Raw genomic sequence first — 26,986 nt, 5'->3', positions numbered from 1 at the left:
GTTAGGCTGAGCATAGTGGAAATCTGATATGCTGTGCATGGTGGCTTATGCCTGTATCTATAGCACATTGGGGGGCAGAAGAGGAGTATCCTGATTTGAAGACCTGCTTGGCCAAGAGGGCCAAATACTGTCTATACAAAAATTACAAAATATTAGGCAGCTGTGCTGGCAGACACCTGAAATCCCACTTACTAAAGATGCTGAGGAAGAAAAATAGCTTGAAACCAATGGGTGGAGGTTTCAATGAACTAAGTTCAAACCACTGCACCCTAGCTTAGATGACAAAGCTAGTGTCCATCACAAAATAAATACGTACATAAATAAATAAAATAAAAAATAACTTCACATAACTCCAGCTTTTCCAGATCATACCTATTTATGAGAACAGACTGCTAAACACTTACTTAAAACCATTGTCAAATATTTCAAGAAGAATTAATGTTTGTTCCTGAAAAGAAATTTATCTTCCACTGTTTAGGAACAATTGATGTCATTAAACTATGTAGTTTGGCAATGTAGCTGGTTAACTTTTGATTAAGGTAGAAAATATTTTTCCATAATCATGGTCCCCTTCAGTCACAAAATGTTACAAGAAGAACATTCTGGGTACGTTAAACTTCAGCAACAAACACATTTTATCATTTACCTTCTCCTTTAATTTACCTTTAAGGACAAATCTTTTACTTTGAGTTTAGTTCAGTAGACTTTCTGAATACCTGAACATTGACTTTGTGATCTGTCCAATGCTGGGATTAGAGGAGTGAGCCACTTCGCCTGGCCAAAATTACTGCTCCTTTTTTTTTTTTTTTTTTTTTTTTTTTTTTTTTGTGGGGGGAAGGGGACACTTTCTCACTCTGTCACCGAGGCTGGAGTGCAGTAGTGCAATGCTAGCTCACTGCAATGCCTGCCTTGGTTCAAGCAGTTCTCCTGACTCAGCCTCCAGAGTAGCTGCGACTACAGTCATGTGCAACCATACCTGGCTAATTTTCTGTATTTTTATTATAGGCTGGCTTTCACTCTGTAAACGAGGACGGTTTCAATCTCCTGATCTGCTTAGGCCTACACACCTCTTTAGGCCTCCCAAAGTGGTGGGAATACAGGAATAAACTAAAGCAACACAACCCAGGTAGGAAATGTGTACAGATTCCAATGGAGACGTAAAAGATGCCTATTTTTAAATCAACTTAGGTGCAAACAGATGAAGAAAACTGTCATCACCACAGTTTACTCTCCTACATAATTTGCTTTTAAGCATGTATAGCAATGAAATCAGGCATTTGATATTACATGTAAAATTTTATTGTGAAAATTGTTAAACAGACATTACATCAAAACAGAATAGTTTTCAGTTCAATTAGCACTAACAGTTGTAAAAGTACTTTCAAAAAATAAGTTTCAATCTTAACACCTCAAAAATATTCATGGAGGAAGTGAGTATCTCCTTCTCCCCGCCAAAACAACCTATTTCTTATAGTGGTACTCGGGTAATAATGCTGAAACAACATATTAATTGTGCATTCAACAGCAAAATCTTGTATACAATATTCATGACTTTTAGTACCACCTTCGGTCTCTTTTTTCAGATCGCCTTCCCCGTCATCTCCTGTAGGTGTCTCCTGTCTTAAGCTACCATGTGCTTCAGAAGCATGCTCGACTCTCTCCACAGAGGGTGAATACATTAACTCCTTTCTGCCACAATGCTCATGATCACTGGAAGAGAAATCACCATGGCTCCTTGAGTACTTCTCCCAAATTCTGCCATATCTATCTCATATATTGTTATAATTAGGGCAACTGCTTCCACCATAAGTCTTCCTAGACCTTAGTGCAGTTACTGCACCAACCGAGGTCCCTGCAGGGTTAATAGAATCATAGAACTTATGTTGAAATACATTTAAACATTTTTACTGGCATTACTAAAGCATGAATCAGATAAAGTACTATTTGGAAATATTTGCATTCATCTGTCTTTATTGACAGGATAGTATTTATTTCTCCATTGCTCAAAAGGCTTTATTTAAAAGAGGCATACGAGTAGTATTTTCAGGCTTAAGGAATTTTATTCTGAATTGAACGCCAGTCACATTTTCTGATAATTTACAGAGGTTTTAAGTTTTGTACACTTCCTTAAGCTTTCTTCGGTTCTAAACTCTCAGTATTTCAACATGTTACCTTTTTCCTTTCTACTTTCCCTTTTAAAAAATCTGATCTATTCAATATAATTCTGTAATTTAAAAATCAAACGTAGAGTCTTACTATATGTCTGATACGAATCTCTGGTAGAACTTCTACTACGATGTTCAGAATAATCTCGACCAGCATGCCTTCTGTAGCCATCATGATCACTAAATTAAAAAAGAAAAAACAAAAAAGGTTTGACAGTGTCAGAAAGAACAATTTAAGAAATCTATTGGGCAAAACCGAAAAATGTTGTAAGACCTATATCCTCTAGTGGATTGTGTATCCTGTCTAGAACGAGCATGATCACGGTATGCATAGTGTCTACCTACCGAACCATATTCGATGGTGTCTTGGAAACTTGGATTTTTTCTGATTGCATAAGGTGAAGAAACAAATTTTAAGTATCAAAAACATAACTATGCACAGCTTAAATAAAATAAAGGCCAGATATATATAAAGGACTAGGCACTTATCCAAATACAATATCAAAATACTTAAAAGGCAAGTGGAACTCATAGTCATAATTAGTTATTCAGAAAATGCATTTCAAAAACCAAGTGAGATACCATATTTCAGCCATATTGAGATGGTTATACATTTAAAAATGCTACAAATATCAAGACCGTGAGAGGATGCAGATAAACTGTAACACTGATACAATGCTTGCTGGACGGGAAATGATGCAGCTATTATGAAGAAATGTGGTGGGGCATCAAAAGAAAAAATAAAAACTTAACATTAAGACCAAGAATTTTGACTCATACATACATACCCAGCATTCAGTAACTGTACTCAAAACAAACACGTGTGCATAAAAATAGTGTGGAGGAAACACCCAAACAAATGAATCAGTTAACACTTTGTGTAAAAAGCAAAATGTTATGATGTGGATGAAACTTCAGAGCAACAGGCAGAAAGCAATCAGATATAGAAGTCGAGTAGTGGTTGAACAAGCCCAGTAACATGAAGTACACAGAACAGGTCAGTTTACATACAAAACAGACTGGTGGCTATTAGCAGCTGAGGGAAAAGTCAAAATGAAAGGGATTGCTTAACTGGTAAGGGACTGTAGTTGGAGCGACAGAAAGGTTTCGGAACTATACGGAGGTGGTTGTTCCACAACATGGCATGTAATAGATGTCAGTTAATTGTTTACCTAAAAATGTTCCATTTTCTTATGTGAATTTCATCACTAAAACAACAATAAACTAGTTTTTCATTTTTCCTTTACCTATTCTTAGGTGCCTAACCATCATCTTTTCGTGACATATGGTCACACCTCCAGGAAGAGACTGACTTTCCGCATGAAGGACCTTCATAATTCTCTCTTCCACGTGATGTGAGACCTGTAAATTTAACATAATGAAACATTATATAAGCAGCAGAAAACCTGAAACACTATTATTTGTTCTCTAAGACAACTGTTACAAGATGTTTCTTCAATGACTCAATCCTTCATTCCCTAAGTCACCAGAAATTGATACTTTGAATACTTCTTACGGCTCTGAATGATCTCCTGATTCCTATGAGGCCAGTTTGAACAAACCTAAGCCATACAGTAACACTTAAATAAAAGTTCACTTTTAATGGCTAATAACTATTACATATCATTTTCTTTCTTATATGAATGGCCTACGATTATTAATGACACAGGCAAAACACATAAAACCATCAAAGTCGTCGCTGATTGTAAAGTTTACACGTTGGTGCTTTCTCAGCTCAAGAAAGACAATTTACCCATGTTGTTCAGTGCACCTCACACACACAAATGCTGCAACCCTCGAATGGCTACATACTATATTTATACCTAAATGTTCTCCTTGGTCTCGAAGCGGTTGGCCCTATCTTAAATGTTGAAAAATTAAAATGTCCTAGTGTAGGTTTTCTAATGATAGCAAAGAGTTCTTCTCCTGGCAATAAGCAGTACTATTCAAGTGCTAATTCCATCATTAAGCCCCTTTCAAAATAGAAAACAATCTATTTTATTATGCTCTTCATGTGCAGCTCCTTAGAGGTCAGTCTTTCACTTATGATATGTTCACTGGCTAAACTTTTAATGAAAATGTTCTGCACATTTTCTGAATGTGTTAACACATTAATGAAAATATGTTCTGTTTAAAATTTTTTGCTGAGAGCTGATACTTTATTGTCTGGCTTTCTTCTGTTCACTCTGAAACCTTACACTTCTCCTTCTCAGAATCATTACTTCTATTCAACCCTACTGCTTGTCTCATGCTGCTTAGTTCTGAATTCTCACATCAAATAATTTCAACTTCTACACTAAGTATCTTGTGTTAATGATTAAATATCCCTGTACCACCTTAATGATTAATTTAAAGCCCTTCCTAAGTTTCACAACTCTGCACTTCTGTGATAGCCACAAAACTGAAAACCCTGGACATGCTCTTATCCAACACACATCTTTCAGGATGCCCTTAGTATCCTAAAAACCAGTCAGAATGCCTGTCACGTAAGCATTGCTCGTGTCTCAGGATCTGGATGGCCAGGCACAATGGCTCACACCATAAGCCAGTGTGGAAGACTGAGGCAAGTCAAATGCTTGAGCTCAGGGACTTAATGTCAACTATGACAATGTAGTAAGATCCTGTCTCTACCGAAATATTAAAAAAATTTAGACAGGTGTGGTGGTGCATGCCACTAACTGCAACAATAGCAGGCAGCTTTAAGTGAGTAACTGCTTCAGCCCCAGAATTTGAGGCAGTAATGAGCCATCATCTTGCCAGTGCACTCTGGCCTGGTGAAGGCAGTACTTCAACCCAACAATGAAACTCAACATACAATTTTTAGATCTGAACACCAGGGGTCCAATACAAAGGGACCTAGGAAATGGAAGAATTGATTTGATTAAGAAGCTGACCATCAAAAAATACTACCAGGAACCTCAAGGAAAATAACAATCTATTCTCTACCAAACGCAGCATTAAAAAAAAGTCTCTCTCATTGTAACCCCTTCTTTTATCTGAAATTTGAAGCTCAAGTGTTTCTTCACCATAAATCTGTAAATTCTCTAGTTCGACTGAATCTATTATAAAAGTTTTCAAACCGTAAATATGCCAATGTATGTGTCACATCTATTTTGTTTCTCAAACTTTAAGTTAACCCTCTGTTCAAATGGCTCATTTTTAGTCATACAGAAATGACAGAATTCCATTAGCTAGCATTTACCTTGATCTTCCATCCCATTATTGCTTCTAGCCACAGTAAAAGGAGCAGACTTTTTTGGAGAAGGACCTCCACTTCTCAAAGGTGGACATCTTTTAACTAGGAAATGTCCCCTGAAAAAACTCATGTTGAGATCACCAGTATATTCACCATCACCTGTATTTCAAACAAAATCTTTTGTTAAGTAACATCATCATTTCTTAAATGGACAATCGGTAGATATTTCTAATCTTTCCTATGCATTGTAGTCTTAAAAATTCATATTTGTCTATGATAAAGAATGTAGAATTTCTGTATCAAATCAGTGCAATTCAGAATATCAAAATCCATTTAAACATCTATCAAAAAAACACTCCAGAAACACTGCATATTGTTGTCAAAAGACATATGGGATAAGTGGAGAATGAACTGAGAGCAGAAGCATAATGTCTAAACGAGGCATCCCCAAACTTTTTACACAGGGGCCAGTTCACTGTCCCTCAGACCGTCGAAGGGCCATCACATACTGTGCTCCTCTCACTGACCACCAATGAAAGAACTGCTCCTTCCTGAAATGTGGCGGGGGACCGGATAAATGGCCTCAGGGGGCCACATGTGGCTTGCGGGCCGTAGTTTGGGGAAACCTGGTCTGAACAATAGGCTAAACAAGTTCTATTTCTGCATTGCCCAAAAGGCTTTATTTAAAAGAGGCAGAAGGGTAGTATTTTCAAGCTTAAGAAATTTTATTCTGAATTAAACGCCAGTCACATTTTCTGATAATTAACATAGGTTTTAAGCTTCGTACACTTCCTTAAGCTTTCTCCTGTTCAAAACTCTCAGTATTTAAACATGTTACCTTTTTCCTTTCTACCTTCCTTTTAAAAAATCTGGTCTATTCAATATAATTCTGTAATTTAAAAATCAAACTTGGAGTCTTACTATATATCTGGTACGAATCTCTGGTAGAACTTCTACTACGATGTTCAGAATGATCTCTACCAGCATGCCTTCTATAGCCATCATGATCACTAAATTAAAAAAAGAAAAAACAAAAAAGGTTTGATAGTGTCAGAATGAACAGTTTAAGAAAGGTACTGAACAAAAACAAAAAATGTTATAATACCTATATCCTCTAGTGGAATGTGTATCCTGTGTAGAAAGAGAATGATCATGGTATACATAGTGTCTACGCATCGAGGAATATTGTATGGTGTCTTGGAAACTTGGATTATTTCTGAGTGCGTAAGTTGAAGAAACAAATTTTAAGTTATCAACTTCTAGTATCAAAAACATAACTTATGTAGAGCTTAAATAAAATAAAGGCCAGATGTATATAAAGGACTAGGCACTTATCCAAATACAATATCAAAATACCCAAAAGACAAGTGAAACTAATAGTCATAATTAGTTATTCAGAAATGCATTTCAAAACCCATGTGAGATATCATATTACAGCCATACTGAAATGGTTATACATTTCAAAATGCTACAAATATCAAGACCGTGAGAGGATGCAGATAAACTGGAACGCTGATCCAGAGCTTGTTGGATTGGAAAATGATGCAGCTACTAAGAAGAAATGTGGTGGGGCCTCAAAAAAAAAAAAATGACATTAAGGAAAAGAATTTTCACTCACATATTCCCAGAATTCAGTAACTGTATTCAAACAAACATGTGTGCATAAACATAGTGTGGAGGAATCACCCAGAGAAATGAATAGTTTAACAGCTTATGTAAAGACTGAAGTGCTATGATGTGAATGAAACTTCAGGACATCAGGCAGAAAGAAAACAGATATAAAAGTCCAGTAGAGATGGATCAAGCCCATTAACATGAAGTATGCAGGACCTGTCAGTTCACAGACAAACCAGAGTGGTGGTTATTAGCAGCTGAGGGAAAAGACAAAATGAAAGGGACTGCTTAACTGTTAAGGGACTCATAGTTTGGAGTGATGAAAAGGTTTCAGAACTAGACGGAGGTGTTTGTTGCAGAACACAGCATTTAATATATGCCACTTAATTGTTTACCTAAAAATGTTCCATTTTTCTTAAGTGAATATCATAACTAAAACAACAACAAACTGGTTTTTGATTTTTCCTTTACCTATTCTTAGGTGCATAACCATCATCTTTTCGTGACATATGGTCACGCCTCCAGGAAGAGACTGACTTTCCGCGTGAAGGACCTCGGTAATTCTCCCTTCCACGTGATGTGGGACCTGTAAATTTAACATGATGAAACATTATGTAAACAGCAGAAAACCTCAAACACTATTATTTGTTCTCTAAGACAAATGTTACAAAATATTTCTTCAATGACTCAATTTTTCATTCCCTAAGTTACCAGAAATTCCTGACACCTTGATTCCTTCTCACGGCTCTGTATTATCTCTTGATTCCTTCAATGCCAGTTCTTACAAATTTAAGCCATATACTAACATTTAGGTAAAAAGTTCACTTTTAATGGCTAATAACTATTAGTTATTATTTTCTTTCTCACACGAATTGCCTATGACTATTGATTACAGAGCAAAACATGTATAACCATCAAAGTCTTTGCTGATTTTAAAGTTCACATGTGCTTTCTCAGCTCAAGAAAGTCACTTTACCCATGTTGTTTAGTGCATCTCATGCACACAAGTACTACAACCCTCGAATGGCTGCTTGCTATATTTACACCTAAATGTTCTCCTCGGTCTCGAAGTGGTTGGCCCTATCTTAAATGTTGAAAAATTAAAATGTACTAGTGCAGGTTTTCTAATGATGGCCAAGAATTCTTCTCCTGGCAATAAGCAGTACTATTCAAGTGCTAATTACATCATTATGCCCCTTTCAAAATAGAAAACAATCTCTTTCAATAAACTCTTCATGTGCAGCTTCTTAATGGTCACTCTTCCACCTATGATATGTTCACTGGCTAAACTTTTAATGAAAATGTGCTGACTTGTGCATTTTGAATTCAGTACATACCTACCTTCACTGATAGTCTATTACAAAATGTAAAATTCAAAATGCAATGTTTCCATTTTCTTCATATTAACATGGAGGGCTAATTCAGAATTTTAATATGTTCTCCTTAAAATTCTTTGCTGAGAGCTGTTACTTTATTGTCTGGCTTTCTTCTGTTCACTCTGAAACCTTGTACTTCTCCTTCTCAGAATTATTACTTCTATTCAACCCTGCTGCTTGCCTCATACTGCTTAGTTCTGAATTCTCCCTTCAAGTAATTTGAACTCCTTCACTAAGTATCTTGTGTTAATGTTTAAACATCACTGTACCATCTTAATGATTAATTTAAAGCCCTTCTTATATTTCGCTACTCTATACTTCTGCGATATCCACATAACTGAAAATGCTGGATATGCTCTTGTCCAACATGCACCTTTGAGAATGCTCTTAGTATTCGAAAAACCAGTCAGAATGTCTATCACAAAAGCATTGCTGGGGTCTCAGGATCTGAGTGGCCAGGCACAATGGCTCATACCATGAGCCAGTGTGGAAGACTGAGGCAAGTCTACTGCCTGAGCTCAGCGATTTAATGTCAACTAAGACAATGCGGTGAGGTCATGTCTCTACCGAAATATCTGTTAAAAATTGAGATAGGTGTGATGATGCATGCCACCAGCTGTAACAACAGCAGGCAGCTTTAGGAGAGTAACTGCTTCAGCCCCAGATTTTGAGGCACTAATGAGCCATCATCTCGCCAGTGCACTCTGGTCTGGTGAAGACAGTACTTCAACCAAACAATGAAACTCAACATACAATTTATAGATTGGAACACCAGGGGTTCAATACAAAGGACGTAGGAAATGGAAAAATTGATTGGATTAAGAAGCTGACCATCAAAAAATACTACCAGGAACTTCAAGAAAAACTGAAAGCCATTCTCTAGCAAACACAGCATTAAAAGGAGTGTTTCCCTCACTGTAATCCCTTCTTTTATCTGAAATTTGAAGCTCAAGTGTATCTTTACCATAAATCTGTAAATTCTGTAGTTCGACTGAATCTATTATAAAAGTTTTCAAACAGTAAATATGCCTATGTATGTGTCACATCTATTTTGTTTCTCAAACTTTAAGTTAACACTTCAGTACAAATGGCTCATTTTTATTTATACAGAAATGACAGAATTCCATCTAGTAGCACTTACCTTTACCTCCCATCCCACTGTTTCTTCTAGCCACAGTAAAAGCAGCAGACTTTTTTGGATAAGGACCTCCACTTCTCAAAGGTGTACATCTTTTAACTGGAAAAGGTCCCCTGAAAAAACTCATGTTGAGATCACCAGTGTATTCACCATCATCTGTATTTCAAACAGAATTTTTGGTAAGTAACATCACCATTTCTTAAATGGCTAAGTGGTAGATATTTCTAAATCTTTCCTACGTATTGTAATCTTAAATATTCACATTTATGTATGCTAAAGAATGTAGAATTTCTGTATCAAATCAGTGGAATTCAAAATATCAAAATCCATTTAAACACCTAACAAATAAACACTCAAGAAACACTGCACATTGATGTGATAAAGAAATATGGGATAAGTGGAGAATAAACTGAAAGCAAATGCCTATTGGCTAAACAACAAAATATGATGAAACTTAAGAAAAAAATTTAGGAGATAAACGATAAATTACTGTTCATGTTGTTCTAGTACTATAAAAGCTGTTTCAAATCATGTAATAAACATAAACCATATTACACTCAAAGAAACTCATTTATGCAATGATACAGTGACACCTGAGAAAAATCCATTATCTACAAATTTATTAACATAACAGATTTCTTATTGTACCTTTATTAAATACTACTTTTCTTCCTAGCCCATGCTCAGTTTTAATAATCTTTAAGAATCACATATTAAATAATAATTTTTTAACAAATCTACAAAAATGTGAGACCTTACTGGTGTCACATTTAAAAATATACACATTCTCCTACATGGCAGAGTATTATTAAACTTCACCCTGAAGATTAATTGCAATCAAAAAAGGCAACAGGTTCTGCCTCTTAGAATGAAGCGAATACTGCAATTTCAAATTTAGAAAATTTATTTCCCATAAACTGCATAGCTAGCTATTAAAATTCCAAAATAAATTTTAGATTTTTGAAGGTTGGTTAATAGATAATACAAGTTATCCAATAGGTATTTTCTTAATACATGGTCACTTTATTTTTTAAGTAGAAATTAACCCCTCTGCCCTACTGAGTAAATCAATCTTAAATACCATTTTCGGAAGCTCTTCCTCCTGCAAAGAAAGATACATATGTATTTCGAAGCCAACGTTTCTGATATTTCTGAGTCAAAGAATCTTTTAAGAAACTGAAGTTCTATGCTCCATGAATGGATACTACTTTATGACAGGTGTGTTAACAAATTCTCTATATCAGAAGTGAAATGGTTTTGATTCGTATACATGTTTACACACACACACGCACACACACACACACAGAAACAAACAAATATTGTTAAAATCAGTCCTCAAATGCTCAGTTACTAATGTCCCATTGGATGGGTTTCAAGGTTTCATGGTATTTTGATAATACAACGTATATGAAATTCTGGGCCCCAAAGTAAGAAACTCCAAAGGATAATCATTGGGAACATGTTCTGTGGAAAATCTGTGGAGAACACATAATCAAGATTCATAAAGTCAATTCACTTTGAAATTTTTCTCATTTCAATGCAAAGTAATTAAGATCTTAAAACGAGTTTGAGGCATTAATCATTCTCATTATACACTTTTAGTACTTATAAATCATGTTGCTTATTAACAGTTAATTTTCTGTTCATAAAGAATATAAAGAATTTGAGAAATTTCTATAATTTCAAGCTTTTTGTCTTTCAGTCCTATGTTTCCAATTTCATATATTAAAACTTTACACAAGCGTCCTCCACATGAGGGATGCCAACCTCTTGTCTGTCCACTCCTTCCTCTTGCAGATCTCTGTTTTCCTGTGGGTCTTCTCTTTCTTGAAAAACGCGGTGTTCTCTGGCAGCCAGCAGTTTTAAGAGACGGTTCCGTGGCTTGTTCTACTTTTATTGCTTTTCCATACAAAAACTAAAAGTATTAAGCATACCGTCAGCAACACTGCCACATTTCAAATAATCCTATTTTACAGACATTTTTTACATCAACTCTATTTACATTCTAGATGTTTTCTGCTAAACGAACTTTCTTTTTCCTGAAATGCCCACGTTGTGAACATTGCAAAACCTGCAACAATCACTGAGACCATGCATTCTGTTAAGAAATGTGCACCAATTCCATTATTCAATTCCTTGAAAAGGCCTCCGGTATTAAAAATAAAACGTAAAAAGTTAAACCATAACAAATTGTATGGGAGATTGTAGCCCATCTCTTCTGTACAATATACAATGTGCTTCATCTTTTCATTCACATCACATATTTAAAAGTTTCAGTGTTTTGGGGCTATATGAAAGACTGTGTCATTTGAAAACATACGGTTATTTATTCAAAGTGGTTAGTCACATTATTCACTATGAATTTATTTTTGAACCTGCTGCTGTGTATCACATAAAATGTCCAAATATGATTTACAGTTCTGTATCTACACTAGTTCTCTTTCAATAGATGTGATCACTGTTTGGTCTCATTCATGTTTTCTGTCTTACTCGTTTCTTATTTTGTCTAGAGGCATCCCTAAAAAACAACTCAGTATATATGTACTTCATGTTATTTCTCAGAAATGGTTTAATGTCCTAATTAAATTCACAATAACTTTCTTCAGTTTAATCTTTTCTGTAGGCCAAAATAATGTTTGAAAACAGTTCTGCTGGGAGAGATCCAAGATGGCTGATCACTAGCAGCTCTGGATTGCGGCTACCAGTGAAAGCACAAAAACGAGAGGACGCCACACCTTCTCATGAATTCTTGTTGCTCACGCACCAGGAGATTCCCAGTGGAGCAGCCCCACGGGTCGCCAGCACGAATCTTGTGACCGGTGAGGTAGTTTTGCCAGTGCCTTGGAGCGTCAGGTCTTGGTGCAGAGTCAGAAAAGCACCATCAGTCTTAATGCCACTGATTTAGTCCACGCAGTGGGTTGCTCAGGTTTCGGTGCTGAGAATCAATAAGCTGGACGTCCCCTCAGAAAGCCCATTACAAAGACGGTAATTATAAAGACCACAGATGGATAAATCTACAACGAAGGGAAGAAAACAGTCAAAAAAGCCTGAGAATACCCAAGATCAGAATGCTTCTTCCTCAGCAGGGGATCAGAGTTCCTCAACAGCAATGAAACAAGGCTTGATGGAGAACGAGTGTGTTCCAATTACAGAAGCAGGCTTCAAAATGTGGATAATAAGAAACTTCTGTGAATTAAAAGAACCTGTTCTAACCCAATCCAAAGAAACTAAGAACTTTGAAAAAAAGGTTTGATGAAATGTTAACAAGAATACACAATTTAGAGAGGAACATAAGTGAATTGATGGAGCTGAAAAACACAATACGAGAACTTGGTGAAGTATGCACAAGTTTTAACAGCTGAATTGATCAAGCAGAAGAAAGCATATCAGAGGTCAAAGACCAATTCATGCTGGGCGTGGTGGCTCAAGCCTGTAATCCCAGCACTTTGGGAGGCTGAGGCAGGTGGATCACGAGGTCAAGAGATCGAGACCATCCTGGTCAACATGGTGAAACCCCATCTCTACTAAAAATACAAAAAAAAAACTAGCTGGGCATGGTGGCACATGCCTGTAATCCCAGCTACTCAGGAGGCTGAGGCAGGACAATTGCCTGAGCCCAGGAGGCGGAGGTTGCGGTGAGCCGAGATCACGCCATTGCACTCCAGCCTGGGTAACAAGAGCGAAACTCCATCTCAAAAAAAAAAAAAAAAAAAAAAAAAAAAAAGACCAATTCAATGAAGTAAAACAAGAAGACAAGATGAGAGAAAAAGAGATACAAAGGAATGAGCAAAGTCTCCAAGAAATATGGGACTATGTGAAAAGACCTAATCTACGCTTGATAGGTGTACCTAAATGTGACGAAGAGAATGAATCCAAGCTGGAAAATACGCTTCAGGATATTAATCAGGAAAATTCCAAACCTAGTAAGGCAGGATAATATTCAACTCCAGGTAATACGGAGAACACCACAAGGATACTCCTCAAGAAGAGCAACTCCAAGGCACATAATTGTCAGATTCACCAGGGTTGAAATGAAGGAGAAAATACTAAGGGCAGCCAGAGAGAAACATCAGGTTACCCACAAAGGGAAGCCTATCAGACTTATGGCAGATCTCTCAGCAGAGACCCTACATGCCAGAAGAGAGTGGGGACCAATATTCAATATCCTTAAAGAAAAGAACTTATAAACAAGAATTTCACATCCAGCCAAACTAAGCTTCATAAGTGAAGGAAAAATAAAGTTTTGTGTGAACAAGCAAGCACTCAGAGATTTCATCACCACCAGGCCTGCTTTACAAGAGCTTCTAAAAGAACCACTACACATAGAAAGGAACAAACAGGGCCAGGCACGGTGGCTCAAGCCTGTAATCCCAGCACTTTGGAGGCCGAGGCGGGTGGATCACGAGGTCAAGAGTTCAAGACCATCCTGGTCGACAAGGTGAAACCCCGTCTCTACTAAAGATACAAAAAGTTAGCTGGGCATGGTGGTGCGTGCCTGTAATCCCAGCTACTCAGGAGGCTGAGACAGGAGAATTGTCTGAACCCAGAAGGCGGAGGTTGCGGTGAGCCGAGGTCGGGCCATTGCACTCCAGCCTGGGTAACAAGAGTGAAACTCCATCTAAAAAAAAACAAACAAACAAACAAAAAGGAACAAACAGTATCAGCCTTTTTAAAAAATACCAAAAAGTAAAGAGCATCAATATAATGAAGAATTTACATCAACTAATGGGCAAAATAGCCAGCTAATATTAAATGGCAGTATTAAACTCACATATATCATTATTAATTCTAAATTTAAATTGACTAAATCTCCCAATTCAAACACAGACAGGCCATTTGGATAAAAAAAAAAAAAAAAAACTAAAACCCATTGGTATGCTGCATCCAGACCCATCTCACATTCAAGGATACACAAAGACTCAAAACAAGGGATGGAGAAAGATTTACCAACCAAACAGAGAGCAAAAAATAAATAAATAAAAAGCAGAAGTTACAATTTTTGCCTCTAATAAAATAGTCTTCAAAGCAACAAAGATCAAAAGAAGCAAAGAAGGACATTATATAATGATAAAAGGATCAATGCAACAACAAGAAGAGCTAAAGATCCTAAATATATATGCACCCAATACAGGAATAACCAGACATACAAGACTAGTAAAGAGAATTAGACTCCCACACAATAATAGTGGGAGAATTCACCATTAATATTAGACAGATCAATGAGACAGAAAATTAACAACGATATCCAGGACTTGAACTCAGATCTGGAACAAGTAAATGTAATTAACATTTATAGAACTCTCTACTTTAAATACACAAAACATACACTCTTATCAGAACCACATCATAAAAACTTAGAAGTTTAAATGGAATGTTGGTTGGCTCCTTATTTGTTATTCTCTTCCCTCATTTTCTTTTATGTCCCCATTATTAAGGACAATTACAGGCATACCCACATTTAGACTGCATTCTAGCCTGGGCAATAAAGCAATACCCCCATTCTCTCTCCCTCTTCCTCTTCCTCTTCCTTCCTCTTCTTTATTCTTTTTCTTATTATTCTTTATTTCTTTCTAAAAAAAAAAAAGAAAAGAAAGAAAAAAGAAAAAGAAAAAAAAATAGTTCTGCTAATCACTCTATTTAAACATTACATGGCTTTTGTTATTTGGGAAAGGATCCTAAATCCTGCCCAAGACATGTTGCAGATAAATAAGCAGTTCTTCCCATCTTGAGACGCTGTTTGTTGTTTCTTGGCCCAGAATAGTTTCCCCAGTTTAGTGCACAGTTGCTTCCTTCCTAGTGTTCCAAAGTCTGCCACAATTTCTTAAACTGTCATCTTCCCCAGAAAACTCTAAGTACCTTCTTTATTTCCCTTCTTAGCACTTCTCTGAATATAACATTTATTTTAATTTTTCCATAATAAACTTTGTAAGACAAGGCAATGTGGAAAAGACATCTACACAAATTAACCCTTCTTCAGCATAAAAACTGGGGGAAAATGGCCAAACATTACGATACATAAGTCAAAAGTGTCTCCATACCTCGCATGAAACCATGAACCAAATGAACTATCAGCTTGTACTACACCTTAAAATATGAAAGGATAAGCGTGAATAAAAATGCAATGTCAGCTATGTACCAGAAAGTGAGCTAGACAGAGAAAAACAAAATCAACTCGAAAAGTTTAATGATGTACTAAAGACAATTTAATGATCAAGTGATTAATACATGGTACGGTGAGCACAAAATTCCTATAATAGACAGTGAGTAAAAAAAATAGAAAATCTAAGTTGTTCTTAAAGGATAAATTGCCAATTGTGCAACATTTACATGGAAGAATAATACTCAAGTGGTCCAGAAAAACATATTGGGGATGGCATCAAGTATAGCAGGAAATAAAAACAGATTGAGATAATGTTATCAAACAAAAAAGCTCCAGGGCATCTCCAAAGAAATCACCTTGGCTGCAACACAAAGGAATTCAGTAGGAACGAGAATTGCATAAAAGTTTAAAGCTGTAACAAATACACAGCCTCCAGAACTTAACACTCCACAGGGCAAGATATTATTGTTTGGATCAAAGCAAGTCCTGGAACACACTGGAAAAATTAATAAGGAGGTATCCATGTTACTAAGTAACTAGGTATGCATGTCACCCTGGTTACGGGGGGTGGGGGGGAGAACGGGGGGTGGGGGGGAGAACGTGGTTTGGAGAAGGGCACAAGGATGAGGTAAAAATGTCAGTTACTTGTTCTGTTATCCAACTTCCATGTTCTCGTATTGTTTTCTATTTTCAAGTACTTAACACTTCCTTAAATGGAAAGGTCTTGTTTAAATGAACTTTCTCAAGAATGTATTTTCAGAAAATGGGAGAGGATCCTTCCTTCTTGTGAGTCTGTCTCGATGTCCGTCTACAGAAGATTTATTTCTTGTAAGTCTGTCTAGATGTCTATCCAGACTTTCTCTGTGCTATAGATGTATTACTATGAATTGGATGTAATTCCATTAACAGCTATTTAATAAACATGACTTTTTTTTCTCATTCCCATGAGAGATCCTTCTAAGTTTTAAAGCTGTTCAAAAGCTTTGAAACATTTTTACACTCATACTGAAATAAAAACATAAAAATTGGATTACCATAAGGTAATTTCTATAATGCTCATTCCAACATCCTTCCAACTACACTTGCATTTATATGTCCAAGGAGGAGGACAGCTAAATCGTTTCCATTCATAAGTCATTATACTATTTTCAAAGTGTACTAGTAGTAAAAAAGACCTAGAGATGCTGTTAATTGAAGAACAGAGTTAGAATAGCACTAATAAGGGAAACTTACCTTTCCATTCCAATCTCTGGCAGCACGCTTAGCATCTGCAGGGTTCTCAAAAGTAATGAATGCAAAGCCTTTGCACTTCCGGCTTCGATCTTTCAACAAATGAATTGAAATATATGAAAACCTTTTCATTTATATAATGGACTTCCGATAGTACTAACAATCTGAATGTTACATCAAAATAACAAGCAAATTGCAATTCACATCCTTACTGTGATTCTTAACACTACATCACCCCTATAGACAGCTTATTTCATTCCATTTCATTCCCTACTACCACACAAATTTACTTTTGCTTGTATGGTAATAACCTAACTTGTGCCAGCCTAAGTGACTCTATCTTAGCCAGGACCCTGACATGCCTCAGCCCCCTCCAGGTGCATTCCTGGGTCACACTGCATTCAAAGCTTTGAATCCTTAACAGCGGTTCACACTGTTCTGAGTACCTGTAACCACTGTAAACACCTCTTGCTTGGCAAGTCTACCTGCTACTATCAATGCCCACCTCAGGGATTGAGTGTATGGAAAGTTCCCCCTGCTACCTCCCTCTATGCTTGTATGCAAATACCCTTACCAACCAAACATCCTGGGAACCTCTTGACCCCTGGTTCCCAGCTTCCTTATGTAACTTGCTTGCTCTATTTCTGTAAAATTCCACGTTAGCTAGGCTCCCCCTCCCCTACCTAAATCAAAGTATAAAGGAAAATCAAGCCCCTTTGTCAGGGCTGAGAGATTTTGAGGGTGAGCTGACTTTCAGTCACTGCCAAATAAAGAACTCTTAATTTGGAACTTCGAGAGTGGTGCTCCCCTTCTAACTCACTTGGTTACAACAATGTCCCACTGGTAGTAGTATGCCGATGAACTTTACCACAGACCCTTCACCTGCTGCCATGACAACATTCTGAATACCAAATAGAAACTTCAAAACAGGAGTTTAAAAACAAACCAAAAATTATGTAATCAATTACATATATTAACTCTATGCTTACTTTAGGGAAAATATGTACATGTTGGCTTTAAGGGTTACCTTCTGACAGGGAACCATGTCTCCCAAATACTGCTTTTGGCATCTGTTCATTGGTTTCTCTACTGAGCCCACCAATGAATAGCTTGCCAGGGCAATCTGCTTCCATAATTTTGCTGTAAATGGTAGAAAATAAATCTATATTTAGATAACAATATAAAGGCGAAAGATTAAATTTTATTACATCCTGTGTTGAAAACTGATGTCAAATAACCTTAAAGGGGCTGACCTCTTTTAAAGTACCTTACATCCTATATGAAAAAACTGTAACATAAAGAGCAAAAGGCGGAATGGCTTCATGGATTAATGGTGCATTTCACTACCTACCTGAGAAAAACTCTTTAGAAAAACTAGGTAACAGAAGCTATTCTAATTTTACCAAGTGGAAATACACAGGAATCCCCAATTTAAATCGTTTTATTTGAAAATTATATATTTATGAAATACAATTTTTTTAAGTGGTAAGTTTCCTGCTGCCAATGTGCATTGCTCCCTGCAGCCTCCTCAACCAAGCCTCAAGTTATCCTGTCACATAGGAACTTCCCAAGTAGCTGGGACTACAGTGGCCTGCTACCAGACGTGATGTGTGTATGTGTGTGCACGGGTGTGTGCAGGGGTGCATGTGTGTGCCAGGGTGTGTGTTGCTACCAGAGCGGGTGTGTGCATGCATGTGTGTGCACGGGTGTGTGCAAACGTGCGTGCGTGTGCAAGGGTGTGTGTATGTGTGTGTGTGTATCTTTCAATAGACCCAGCCCGTACCATGCTGACCAACTTTGAAACTTCTGGGCTCATGTGATATGTCAGTATGGTGCTACCAAAGTGCTGTCACTGTTCAAGGGTGAACTGCCACGCCAAACCTGATGTTTTGATAAATGATTAAACTGAGCTACCTAAACTACATGCTTTCTTGGGGGAGAAACTTTTAAATATTATACAAACTTTTAGTGATTTGAAATATACACTAACTAGATCGGTTATCCACAAACTCTGGCTTTCAGCCATAAATATCTTGGGCCTTTCAGGGACCTGGCTGCAAAACAAGGGGTGAAGCACTCTAAGTCTCTGAGCCCCGCCTCTGCTGGGATCGGCAGAGGCTAGGAGCAGTACTCTGGCCTACGCATGTGAGAAATCTCAATGGCAATCTCCTTATGAGAATGTAATGTCTGAGAATGACGTGAGGTGCCACAGCTGCATGACACCATCCTCCCTGCCACCCCGCTACTCCACCCTGCGCTCCACCCAGCCCCGCTGCAGCCAAAACTGCTCAATCACAGCTGTTCCGAGCTGAAGCCCCACCCTACGCCGTGCCCCATGCTAAGCTGCCGCCTCTCACTCCTCGCCTTCTTCCCACTACCAAATCCTAGTCTGTGGAAAAGCTGCCTTCCTCTAAACCGGTCCCTGGTGCCAGAATGGCAGCAGATTAAACGACCCCCATTATGTTACTCAGGCTAGCCTCCAACTCGTGACCTCAAGTCATTCTTACACCTTCCCTTCCGAAGATGTTGGGATTACAGGAGTACGTCAGTTTGCCAGGTCAATACAAAACCTTAAGCACATCTATTTGCTTCCATTTTCGCCTATCTACCGCCATTGATCTCCATTGCAAACACGTCTTCCATTTAAATTATCGATAGTACCAGAGATACAGGAAACGTCTTTCAAATACTGTCACGGAAGGAGGGAGACAATTACAGGTTTAAAAGAGGCAAATTTAAACTGATTATTCATCCTTCCAGACTTCTACAAACCCGAAAGTCACGCAATTTATGCCAACCTTAGCATGCTACGTCCTGTGAAGAAAATCAGACATTTGAAACGTGCTAACTAAAAGTACAAGCTTTTATTGTTTCCCTGGTCACACTGCGTAAGTACACTGCCTGTGTATATGAGTTATGACCACACTGACAGAGAAAAACCGTTTCAACAAAACGTGCACAGGAAAACAATGGCGCCCGAGGTCCCTCTCCCACAAGCTGCCCCCACATCGGACACGTCCAACAGTAAAAGGAAGAATCCTCAAGAAACATCCGTGAGTTTAACAAACCCGAGTTTCTCACGGGCGCTAAGGACGACCCCGCTCTACCGTCTCCTCCCATAATCCAACACCCGCACACTGAAAACCCCAGCCCCTTTCATTGACAACGTCGGAACGCCTGGTGAGACCGACCTGACCATAGAAACAGAAATTACAGGTGCTTCTCAGCAGGACAAACAGCCTCTGGGTCACCGGGCCCTCGGGCTGCTTCCATCTGGCATTGGAAGCCTCTAGCCCCGGCCGCCGACTGAGAGGCCCAGAAGTGGACTGGGCGGGAAAGAAAGATCCCTGGCACGGCAGCCCTATGGAAGTAGCCGAAACACCCTCTGTCGGCAGCCAATCAGTGCGACGGTGGGTGGCGGTCTTCCGGGCGGGGGGGCGTGGCCGCATCCGGGTGTTTTTCAGCTCCACCCTCCTCCGGCGAGCTGTTGGTGACTAGCTGGTGGGCTTTCTGCCCAGTGGTTCTGGGTTCACGCACAGGCCAGGCGGGCAGCCAGCCCTTTGGAATTGTGGGCGTGGAATTCAATAGCCTAACGGTCATCATGACTATGGCACGCCATTGACCCACAGCGAACACATGAAATGTCTCACTTCCTTGGGCAGGCCAGGCAGATGGTCCTGAATGTTGCAGATCCAGAGCAGAGGGAGAGGGACCAGCGCTGGCTGCTGCGGCAAGGGTGGCGCCGAGGAGGCTTGAGGGAAGTGGGGCGGGGCAGTCGCCTGGGAGGAAAGCCGCATGGAACCTTGCTGGGGTGGACTTTGTCTGCACTCTTGGCAGGTCTAGGTGAATACAGACCCCGAGTGCCATGCTTCCTCCCTAAGGATGCTGGACTCCCGGGAGCATTCCTCTGGTGCTGGGTCCTAGGCACACCGGAGGCCAGCCGCCAGGGTCACCCGTGGATGGTCTGTGTACACGCTGTGCTGTGCACACCCAAGACACTGCATTGCCGACCCAGAGGTTCCCGCCAGCAGGCAACAGCGACATGCACTGCTGCCTTCAGGGCTTCGCAGGTCCAGGGCCTGCCCTGTGTCTTCTGAGCTGCTGGACATAGCTGATCCCGCTGGATCCCAGGGCCCCAAGGTGCATGCATGTGACGGCAGCCCGGTAGGGCATCCCAGGATCCCTGGGTCCACGTAACTTTAGCAAAGGATGCTCAGCAAGGCGAGGCCCACGGGTTTTTCGAGGACTGGTCCGCTCGGTGTAGGAGTTCCCTGCCGTGTGTTGAGCCGCAGAGGCAGGTGTCTGTGGGAGGCGGGAGGAGGGCATTGTGTTCAGCCTGGAGGTAGGAGAGGGTGGCTAGTACACGTAGACGGGGGACTGTGGACCAGAGCAGTATCCTTGCAACTGCCCATTTGGGATGCCTGGCAAGAAAGTGTTCCATGTCCGAGGTCTGGACATAGCCCTGTCCTACACTCTTGGCGTTCTTGCAAACTTGCAGGGTGTTTTGTGGCTCGCCCAGCCAATCATATGGAAGCTCCTTAACCCGAGACAGATTGTGCAGTACACTCAGATGTCACCCAGCATCAGAAAACATGATGAAGTCTTGCTTAGCTACGTGACAGATTTGCAGGTCAGGTAATGGGGACTGGGTCTTCATGAGGGCTCATATGTGTGGATCAGGGTGGGGTCCCACCTTGAGGCCCCAGCATAACTCAGGAGAACTGGGCAGGGGAAACACATGCACCACCCCAGCTACCAGGCCACTTCAATCCAAATAGATGATTGGTCACTTTGAGTCTGTCCTCTTTCCCCTCAGCCATGGAGGCTGAGGAACTCGGACATCTCCAGTAATGGGCCACTTTTACATCCACAGTGAAGTGATCACTAAGGATTATCCTGTTACATTTTCAGTAAGGAGTGCCTCACGGCATGGTATAGGAGGTGGTATGTGGAAGGATATGCCTGGCTTGTGCCTTCCTGACTCCTCTTTCTCCAGGATACAGTGTTTCTCATTTCACTGCAGTTCTGTGGTCCTGGGATCATGAAGATGAAGCCCCCAGCTGTAGGCAGAATACTGCCTACCTGAACTTCTTCAGCTGGTTGACACACCATGACTGCCCAGGGTAAGGCAGGATTGCTGAGGTGGGGCGATTGTGGGGATCCTGGGAGAGGACCTAGCTGATTATTCCCAGACCTCTGGAGAATTGGCTTTGAACCACAGCCTGACCTGTCCAAAACCATTTCCCCAGTCGCCCAGATCATAAGCCAGGGCCTGTGTCTGAATCCAGTGCAGTACCACCCAAGGGAATTAGGCCCTTAGAGATGGAACAGATAAAATGTTAGGTGAGCACTCCAGGTCTCAGAGCACACCTGAGGTCAGGAGTTTGAGACCTGGTTGATCAACATGGTGAAACCTCGTCTGTACTAAAAATACGAAAATTAACTGGCCTTAGTGGTGGGTGCCTGTAATCCCAGCTATATTGCAGGCTGAAGCAGGAGAATTTCTTTAACCGGGGAAGCAGAGGTTGCAGTGAGCTGAGATCCTGTCATTGTACTCCAGCCTGTGTGACAGAGTGAGACTCCATGTCAAATATATATATTTTTATATTTATTGTTGGGCAGGGTTCATTGTTGCCTGCTAAATGCTATCCTTTTCCAAAAAAGAAAGCTTTTTTTCCTATCAACAGCAATATAATTTTTTTATCATTGCAGTAGAACACATATAATATGACGTCTATCCTTTCAGCCTTTTCACAGAGTCCAATTCACTGGTAATAAGTACATTCAAATAATTATACAACCATCATCACCGTCTGCTTCCAGAATGTTTCCATCTTCCCAAACAGAAACTGTGTCCACATTAAGTACAAATTTCTGCGCCGGAAATGTAATATAATGGTTACGAGTTTTGGAGACAGAGTTTTGCTCTTGTTGACCAAGCTGTAATTCAGTGGCACAATCTCAGCTCTTGGCAACCTCCATCTCCCAGGCTCAAGTGACTCTTCTGCCTCAGCTTCTTCAGTAGCTGAAATTATGGGTACCATCGCCACGCACGCCTGTCTAATTTGTGTATTTATTAGTATGCATGGATTTTACCATGGTGGTCAACCTACTCTCGATCTCCTGACCACATGTGATCCACTGGCCTTGGCCCCCTAAAGTGCTGGGGTTACAGGCATGAGCCACCATGCCCGGTGAAGCTTTTCTAACTGGATAGCTTGAGAGTCTCCCTTTCTCTTGTTTTTATAAAGTGTTGACCTCAAGGTCACTTTCTGAAGGATTCTGTCATTTCCTGTACCATTCTTATTGATTTTGTCCAAGTACATATAATGCCGCATGCACCAATTTAACTGATTCTCTTCTTGAAAAGTTTTCCGGGCTCTACCCAGTGGCTCATTCCTGTAATCCCAGCACTTTGTGAGGCTCAGGTTGATGGATCAGTTAAGGTCCACAATTTGAGACCAGCCAGGCCAATGTGGTGAAACACTGTCTCTACTAAGAGTATAAAACATTAGCTGGGTGTGCTGTCAGGTGCCTGTAGCCTCAGCTACTCGTGAGGCTGAGGCAGGAGAATCGCTTGAACCCAGGAGTTGGAGGTTGCAGTGAGTCGATATGGTGCCACTGCATTCCACCCTGGGCAACATAACAAGACTCTATCTCAAGAGGAAAAAAAAAAAAAGTAGAAAAGAAAACAGGTTCCCAAGAGGCCTCAAATCTGAAGTGGGTGCCTAATGCTCAGGTGAAAGAACCTCCAGCTTTTTAAAAAATTATTATTATTATTAAAGTTCTAGTGTTCATGGGCAGAAGGTGCAGGTTTATTACACAGGTGTACAGGTGCCTTGGTGGTTTACTGCATTTTTCACCCCATCATCTACATTAGGGAGTTCTCTTCATGCTATACCTTCCCTAGCCCTCCACCTGCTGCTATTTCTCCCCTAGTGCCTAACCCTTTGCTATTCCTCCCTAGCCCCCCAACCCCTGCTGTCACTCCAACAGTCCCCCACCCACTGCTACTTTCCCCTAGATCCCCAAAACCATGTTATCCTTCCCATAGCCCTCCAGCCCCTGCTATCCCTACACAAGCCCCTAATCCCCTGCTATTCTTCCCCTCACCCCCACCCCCTGCTTCTATTTCCTATGCCGTCACCCCTGCTATCCTTGCCCTAGCCCTCCAGCCCGTGCTCTCCCTACACAAGCACCTAACCCCTGCTATTCCTTCCCTAGCCCCCACTGGCTACTATCCCTCCCCTAGACCCCACACCATGCTATTTATTCCCTAGCCCCCATCCACTGCTGTCACTCCCCTAGCCCCTCAGCCCTGCTATTCCTCTCCTAGATCCCCACCTCCTGGTATTCCTGCCCTAGCCCCTAACCCCCTGCTACCCTTCCCCTAGGCCCCACTCCTATCCTTCCCCTAAACCCCAAAACCCCCTGCTCTTCCTCCCCTAGATGCATCGTATCTTCTCAAAAAAGTAAATAAAATAAATTAATTAAATAAAGTGAGAATGAATCTTTACCTAGATCCATAGTTTCTTCTCAAAAGACAAATAAAATTAATTTCATAAAACAAGAATGAATCAGCACTTAGATATATAACTTCTTCTAAAAATATAAAATTAATTAAATAAAAGAAGAATGAATAAATACATAGATGTGTAGTTTCTTTTCAAAAGGAAAATACAATTAGTTAAACTAAGAATGAGTCCACACATGGATCCAACATTTCTTCTCAAAAACGTAAAACTGATTAATTAAGTAAAACAAGAATTAATCAGCACCAAATTCCATAGTTTCTTCTCAAAAAAATAAAATTAAATAAAACAAGAATAATCAATCCATAGATCCATAGTTTCTTCTCAAAAAGTAAATAAAAGTAATTTAATTAAAGTAAGAATGAATCCATACACAGATCCATCATTTCTTCTCAAATATAAATAACATTAATTAATTAAATAAGGGGAGAAAGAATCCATAAACAGATCCTTTATTTCTTCTCAAAAAAAAATGGATAAAATTAAATAAATAAAATAAGAATGAAAGAACAAATACATCCATAGCTTCTTCTCAAAAAATAATAATAATATAAAACAATGAATCAAATAAACCAAGACGGTATCAACACCTAGATCCATAGTTTCTTCCACGCTGTGGATTTTGGAGATAAGAATGAGATACTCTCTGGCAGATCTGGGGGTATGTCATCCCCAGGGTTTAGCAAGACCCTGTGATCATGGCATGAAGGGTCTTCGTGGGACAGATGCCTCTCTTGATCAAAACCGTCCCCCATGCCAAGGAGTGCACAGGTGAGGTGAGGAGCTGGCCACCTGTCCAGCCTGTGCCCAGCCCTCCAACAGCAGGGAAGGAGGAGCAGAACCCAGCTTTGGTGCGTTTGGAGTTAGTTACCAAGGAAATTGGGGGACCGCCTGAGAGGTTTGGGGACGGCCTCTCCACCCAAGCATGTGGAAACCCATATTAATAAGTAGTAGCCAGGCACAGGCTGGCACCCCCTTAGACGGATACACGCAGAAACAGGCTTACCAGTGTTGGCTCCTCGAAGCTGATATCTGCCTCAGTTCCCATTTCTATATGGGTCATCCTCACTTCAGGAAAGGGAGGGATGGATATGTGCTTAGACGTGCTCCAATAAACACATGGCTTTCCGATCTTTGAGAAAAGGCAGCATTTCTGACTTGAGCTGGAGGCATTGAAAGCAGAGGGTGTCGGAAGCTGCCTTCCAGAGAGCTGTTAGGTGGGATTCACTTCTGGTATCACCACACTTCTCTGTCCAGACTGACTTCCTGGGTGGACCCCAGGATGAAGAGCACCATGACTCAGTTATCCCAGCGGCTCCCAACCACTCTTTGGGACATCTGTTTGTGAGAAGGAGAACATCTGTGTTGGAAATTGATGTTCGGTGTTGGAAAGAGAAATCAGAACTGAGACAAAGGATCTTTCAGCAATGCAATTTTTGCTTCCTGGGCTTCGGGAAGTGGACCCTCACTAGCCATTGTGCCACGACAGTACAATGAACAAAGGAAAACACACACATTTATCCCTGAAGCATGTGGGCTCATCATTGCTGATTGTGTCTGATCACCCTTGGCTGGAGCCAGACCTCACCATCTAAACTAGAACACAATTGACTAACAAGTTAAAACTTCTCTGAACAGCTGAAAGCAATGTAGAGCTGGGACATGCCTGTGTCCAAGTCCAGCACAGATACCTTGGTTAAAGTACAAGACCATAGAGAGTAGCATGTGCTTGTAAACACACCATGTCTAACAGGAATATAGGATAGGGCTTCATGAAGTTATGAGCACACTTGTTCTTTAAGAAGAAAGGAACTTTAGAAAGGAAGTTTTCTACTTCCAACAATCTGTCTGTATGCCATGCTCTTGTGGGACTCTCAACCGTGCCCCTGCTACTAGACTTCTCCCTGGGCAGGTTTTATGCTAGCTTATAAGATGCAAAGACACAAAGCTGAATCCCAAGCTGAATTGTTCTTCAACCTTTTTGGTCATCTGCCACCACATGGCATCATTTTCACTGTCTTCTCAAAAGTTTTTTCAAAAGCACAGCTGCTCTCCTACGACTATCGCCATGCTGTTTACAGTGGCAAAATATGACCGTAACCAATGTGCCTTTCATTTGCTTTTTTAGTTTTATTTTTTATGAGACCAAGTCTCATTCTCTCTGTAGGCTGGAGTATAGTGGCACGATCTTAGTTGCCTGCAATTTCCGCCTCCCAGATTCTAGCCATCATCCTGCTCTGCCTGCTGAGTAGCTTGGAATACAGGTTCGTGTCCCCACGCCCAGTTAGATTCTGAATTTGTAGTAGGGATAGGGTTTCACCATCTTTGTCAAGCTGGTTGGGAACTTCTGACCTTGTGATTTGCTCGCCCTGGCCTCCCAGAGTGCTGTGATTGCAGGTGTAAGCCACCGTGCCCAGAGCTCATTAACCTTTTCCTAATGATTAGTGAGTTTATTCATCTGTTTTTATACTTCACATAAAGATATACCGGAGGTTGGGCACAGAGGCTTATGCCTGTAATCCCAGCACTTTGGGAGGCTGAGGTGGGTAAATCACTTGAGGTCAGGAGTTCCAGAGCAGCCTGGACAACAAGGCAAAACCCAATCTCTACTAAAACTACACAAATTAGCCATGTG

The sequence above is a fragment of the Saimiri boliviensis genome, chromosome Y (assembly GCF_048565385.1).
Source record: "Saimiri boliviensis isolate mSaiBol1 chromosome Y, mSaiBol1.pri, whole genome shotgun sequence".
In the NCBI taxonomy this organism is placed as follows: Eukaryota; Metazoa; Chordata; class Mammalia; order Primates; family Cebidae; genus Saimiri; species Saimiri boliviensis.
The sequence above is the reverse complement of the archived record's forward strand: the minus strand, read 5'-3'. Positions refer to the sequence as shown.